Below are 6,775 nucleotides of genomic sequence, written 5' to 3' on the forward strand. Positions count from 1 at the left end.
ATGTCGCAAGGACAAATCACCAATATATCTGTTCGATCCGCCAAGGTGTAGATAGGGTTATCATATCAGAACCTTCATTAACGAATATGATGGGGCGTATATGTCTACTCAGCGTCTTGTGTAAGGTGATTAGGGAAATAGTCATGAGCTTTTGTGCGAATTTATAGAGCATAACCAATCGGTCATTGGCGTGTCTGTCTTGATGGGAACGCCAACCTAATTTATTTTCATATCGGTTACACTCGCAGTTTTCGAGTAGTTAGTTTTGACCTATAAATCGAATGTCATTGTCATCATCCATTTTAGAGTCCCACCAGGCAGACATGTTAGAGATAAAATCAGATTCATTTTAGTGTAAGACCAACTTCTTACTGCAAGAAATGGTTTAGTGAAACCCTTTTCGAGTCAACAAACCATTTCCTGGGAGTAAATCAAGGCAAGATTGTCATGATAACCGACGTGGCAGCGATATTGGGAGACCATACTGTTGTCAATCTTTACCAACTACCATCACGAGAAATATTTTAGTGAAAATCCCGTGTGGATATGACGTCAGTTAGGGAGAAATAATGATAGCAAGATTTTCACGATTGATATCAGAGTGAAGTCTGTTTTATTCGAAACTGTGATGTAACAAATCATAAGAAGTCTTAAATGAAAACCGCGTGTAGATATGACCATTCGTTCAGGAGGAGTAGTACAATGATTTTAAAGCGCCAAAGTGGCTATCATATCAGCACCATGTGGCAAAAAGTCTTTAGTAAAATTCCCATGACGATATTGTAATCCGTCTGACGATAACAAGAGTTTCCAAATGGCCACCTTTGGCAGCTATATTTAATGTTTGTTGGGTACTATTTTCTTTAGGACAAATTAGACCCAAAGATCGTTTCGTGACTCTCCTCCAAATAGTTAAAGAGAACTGGCGACAATGTACAACTGCCAACCGACGATGGATGCAAGCCCATCGCATAAGCTATACTGGTCTACGAGCAAAGCGGAGAAAACCCAGAACGGATCAGAAACTTCCTGGTCTGCTCTTATAGTATTCATGAGAGAGAGAGAGAGAGAGAGAGAGAGAGAGAGAGAGAGAGAGAGAGAGAAATTATTCCTTAACGGTAGTAAAGGATGTCTGAAGCTGATTTTAAGGGAGTATATAAAGGGTTCATTCGAACACTATCTGCAGAAAAAGTAAATATACTCTTCTCAGTGTATACAAAAGCAAAAATGTGGCTATTTTCAGCAAAAGGAAGTACAAGTCACAAGTTCGTACTCCTCATAAAGATTAGAAAAAGGGACCCGCCTGTGAATGTCAGAGTAGTATTGTCGGAAGAAACCAACGATGAAGATTCAGAATAGCCTCAAAGTTGTAGTGGATTGGTTGCATTATGTGCGTCTATAAACGGAGGACGATATATTTATGCCTGGCAGTTTTTGCTCTACTGAGCGAAACTTCAACTTACCACGTTGCATGGTCTTTTGTTAATCATGTGGGGAGGAATTTGTTCTTTCATCATACTCCTGACAGCGGGTTACCACCGCATACCGGTTATATTTATAACATTATCTTTCGAGTGGTTGACTCTTTTACAACGCAACATTATGTAAATTGCTAAACACCATTATACCAATTTGGAATAAATAAAAAATATTTTCTTTGGGGAAAAAATGGACAATATGCGCACTATATAATTAATGTATATACAATGTAGCCTAGTATACTCTCCATTATTGTGGCTAAGAACGCTCACGTGTTATCAGTAGGATATCAGATTATAATTTAAAATATTTCCAATTAAAGCAGTCGGAAAGAAAATTTCCGCCACCGTTGATGACCATACTTCAAACGCGTAATTAAGATATACAGTCAGAACACCTCGTAGATTTTCTACAAAATTCCATTGCATGAGTTTGTGTAGCCTGATACCCTTGTCCTGTGTTGCTCCACGTGCGTGTCTGAAACATCATGGAAGGACAGGGAACCAGAAGAGCTGGATTAAGGCTTTTGGGGGCCCGGTGCACTTAATACATGGGGGCCCTTATAGATCTACAAATACATCATGAAACTGTCCCTTGTATGTGTATACTTTTTATACCTAAGTAGTAGACGGTTTTGACCTATATTCGGTATATTTAAACGCATGTTATTATATACATGGCAGTCAGCGGGGGTCCCAATTACCGAGACTCTATCCGCTACATATTAGCAAGGAACTAAGACCACGCGTTCTTCATCTGCTGCTTGCTAACACGGCAGGTGCCCAAAGTGAAACGGCCGCTGTGACAGCAGAAAGGAGCTACTACGTCTGGATAAAAGACCAAAGCCGTATGGTATACAAGCTAAACAAATGCAAAAATAAGAAGTACGTATGCAGCAAGTGCCTCCACGTCCTAAGATGCGTTGACCTACTGGAAACCGTGCCAAATATTGTTGTGGTATAAATTAAGAAAGCCGCAGCGCGTATCCTTACAGGAGGAATGTAAAAACATCCTAACCTCACAGAACCACCATCGCCAGACGCGTGTTCTATACATCTATGTGAATATCGAGGCGGGATAACTCCCAGGGGAGGCTCTGCCAGCACTCCGGATAAAAGCAGTACGCAGAACATCTCCGACCAAGTTACATATAGCTTTTGCTTCGTGTTTGTCCGCTATGATTAAGTATCCAGTGAGCCAGTGTTATGCAAAGGCAACGAGATTATCGCGCTTTCATCCAGAGCCTCGAGCGTGAGTTTGAAGAGATAAGACATGTGCTCCGAAATCCATCGACCATGGCGTTCGATGAAATGGAAATAGCAGGAAGCGTCAGAATTACTAGTCTGCGGCAAGAAACTTGACCAATACCACGTGCAAGATCAATGCCATTTTGCCGGACGATAACGTGCAGGCGCTCATCACGCATGTTATCTCAAGTTGCTCATCTACCCAGTAAATATACAGGTACCTGCCGTGATTCATAATCTGCGCAGCTGCGATGGTCACCTGACTATAAGGGCCATCGAAATAGCATTATCGGGTAAAATGAGAGCCTTTCCAAACGGCATGGAAAAAATAACGTTCTCACTTGGGCAGCTTTGCAGTCTAGCTTCTAGTTTATACTAACATAAATGCTACAAACCTGTATGAATACATTTTGAGTCGTCTGTATAAAGTGTCCGATGTATTTGAAAAGACACTAAAAAGGAAAACCCACATCTGACTGAAGAATGATGACATTCTAACAAAGAGGACACTATAGCGTCCTTTAACGAACACCGGATGTCTGACGTAGTTGTTGTCTCAATCAGCCAGTGCAAACATTAATGTGTTGTGAAATGTGAAATCACCTTATCATCACAATGATGTAAGAGTTCCTCTCGTCTCATCAGCCAGAACATTCCTTTTCCAATTGTTAGGAACTGATTCTTCTGGTTTTACAAGGAAAGCTCCTGACCGTTTTAAAATGAGTGTGCATGGTCTGTATTATACTTGCAGATATGGCTGCTAATACTATTTGAACGGAGGAAGTACTAAAAGGTATTCATCAACTAATATGCAAGTAACCAAAAGTAAGGGAGGGGGCCAGTATAGTAATACATCCGTTAGCACTCTCTACCATTGTCGGTAATTAGCGCCTAAGCTATTTAGCTATAAATTTACTATCCAGTTTGAGATATTATTCAACTCGGCAGATACGTATGTTTAGGTAACAAAGGAGTTTCATCCACTTGACTTCTCTGAATAATGATAATAATAATAATAATAATAATAATCTGGACTTTGTTCAGTGCCTATAAAAGCTCCAAATGATTTACAATATTAGATACAAACATATGCAACGATAAGATTTTAAAAAAAAAAACCCACTATGAAATTTCAAAACAAAACCATGCTGACAAAAATTAAGGAAGTAAACCATCCATGACTTCACATCCGAAAAGCGCCTCTCTACGCCTTGAATGGTATCCTCAACTTCAGTTGCGCAGCTAGATTTGTATTATTTAAATGTCATCAGCGTGCAGTTGGCGAGACACTGGTTCGATGATACTTGAGAAAAGCTAAGTGTTTACAATAAAGAGAATGGGACCGAAAGCAAAGCCTCGAAGAACACCAAAACATAGATCAACTGGTTTGGAGTGTTTTCCATTTAGGAAGACAATCTGTGTTCTGTTGACTAAATATGACTAAAGGTTGTATCCTGAATACCAAACACATGCTGGAGGTGGTGAAATAATATGGTATGGGCTATTGTGTCAGATGCAACATACAAGTCAAGGAGGATGAGAACTGCAATATTTCACTATCCAAAGCAGACAGACGGTCATTAAGTTAATATGTCTTAATTGTAAGTTAAACAAAATAAAATCCATAATTATAAAAAAATGTATTTCTGCAAAATGTCAATTTGTACATACATTTTGGGAACTACAGTTGTCAAATCTTCAGTTTTGCATGTGTGTGGTTTTGCTTGTTTTCATGCTTTTCAGTGTCGGAGCTGGTATAACTGTAGTACGATATATCAACCCCTCAAATCTGTGTTGATACGGATGGACGATATGTTCATTACAATGCGCAAACAAACCTGCGTGCACTTTAGATACATACAGGTACTTAGTAAAACCATATCTAGCGCGAAATTCAAAATTTAAAAGTCACCCAACATAGGATTTGCTCCCGAAATATAATATACATGTCATCAAAAGAACTCATTCTGCCGATGTTAGCTCCACAGCAGTGAGAAATATCGGTTAAGTTTATAAAATGTACACCGATGTGTGCATCAAATTTATCTGCAGGTTTTGATGAATAGATGATATCACCCCCTAAAACGCTATTCAATATCATCAATGGTGAGAGGCTTATTTATCGGCCTAGTATAACGATGCCATTTCAACAACCCAAGGGGGCTGGGTGGCGGAGCTTAATATGTAGGAAACATTGTACTTAGAAATAAAGAACAATTCGGACACCCTCTTATTTGTTTGTACGCTCCTGTCGATTTTTTTGTAGAAAGCAACCCGGATTTTTAACAAAATGTACAAAACTTAGTCCATTCATCAAGTTATCATTTCTAACTGGTTCATCTCAGCGGATCCCAAACACTCATTTTGTTGGCATTTCCAATCAAACGAGTTTCTTTAGCAACTCGGTTTCGCACTTGCAGGGTGAGTCTCTGTTTTCCGGCAACAGATTGACGTTGTTAGCCATCTTAGGTAAACTCAATAGTTCGTCAATATTGGAGTTACATCTGAACGTATGTATATAAGAGTTCCTACGTTTTATTTCTTCTTTATCGGTGTGGACCTCTCTCGGCCTTCCACATGTGAGTGAGATGGCTAGCCTCTGGTGGTGTCTGCCATATAGATTACGATAGCAAAGGCTGAAAACATTCCTATATTGACTTTGTCTCCTTAGGTCACCAATTGTTCCATGCGAACGAAAGTAGTTCAGAATATAGTTTCCGTGGCGACTAATTACATCAGAGGCTTATGTACTTCTGAGAGAGTGACAGGTGTAAGGTGAAGTTGTTTACATTTACAACATGCACAACGGAGAGAATGTTGGTATAGCTTTATGTTACTTTCATGTACAGTAGCTGAAATTTTATTGGATATTGTACTCATGGAAACTGTACATGAGATAAGCATGCAGTTTATCAAAATGACTGTTCCGTATGCCCCACCCCTTAACAAAAAAAAAAAAAAAAAATTGAACAAAAAAAAACAGAACAACACTATCTTTAGCTATTATTAAAATGAGGTAAATGTATTTATCAGACTAGACTGTACCAGTTGCGGAAAATATAATGAATGAATTACCAAATATATAAAATCCATTTTAAAAAAGTGATTATTTTTTTTTTTTATTAATTGTTTTAAAACAATTTACAACCGTTCCCGTCGCATAGCGGTTAGAACGTCCGTCTCAGATGCGGAAGGTCGCGGGTTTGAACTCCGGTCGAGTCATACCAAAGACTTTTAAAAATTATACTAACAGCTGCCTGGCTAGGTGCTCAGCGTTAAGAGGTTAATGTTAGGACTGGCCTGCCTCGTTTCAGGAGGATTTGACTGGGCTGGACCACAGGGGCTCGTTACAAAGAAAATCTAGGGATGGGGGTTCTAACCTGTAATAATATAACATTACAATGAAAATCTTGGGATGGGGGTTCTAACCTGTAATAATATAACATTACAAAGAAAATCTAGGGATGGGGGTTCTAACCTGTAATAATATAACATTACAATGAAAATCTAGGGATGGGGGTTCTAACCTGTAATAATATAACATTACAATGAAAATCTAGGGATGGGGGTTCTAACCTGTAATAATATAACATATTATTACAGGTTAGAACCCCCATCCCTAGATTTTCTTTGTAACGAGCCCTGTGGGTTGGACATGATACCTTATGACTGCGGCATGATGCCCCAGTGCTCGACATCACTAAACTGCCACACTACAGACATCGTAGCGATATAACTGAAATGTTTTTAAACTACGTTAAAAATCTAAATCACACCACACACACTTTCCCCAAGTCCATGAAGTGAAAATGAGCAAGCGGAGCTAGCACTTTTTGATAGATGCACATCTAAAGCAAGAGTAAGGGCAAACTGTGTATTCTATAACTGAAATTGCAGTCATCAATCATGTACAAAAATAAAGGAAATTATAAGTTCTTTGAATAATAAGAAACTTAACGGAAAATGCCGAGGGTGTTATGATTGCTCCGTTAGGTTATGTAAGGCAATTTTTCGACTCTTTTCGATGCGAGCCAAATAAATATAAAGAA

The sequence above is a fragment of the Sinohyriopsis cumingii genome, chromosome 19 (assembly GCF_028554795.1).
Source record: "Sinohyriopsis cumingii isolate HCF-2022 chromosome 19, ASM2855479v2, whole genome shotgun sequence".
Classification (NCBI taxonomy): Eukaryota; Metazoa; Mollusca; class Bivalvia; order Unionida; family Unionidae; genus Sinohyriopsis; species Sinohyriopsis cumingii.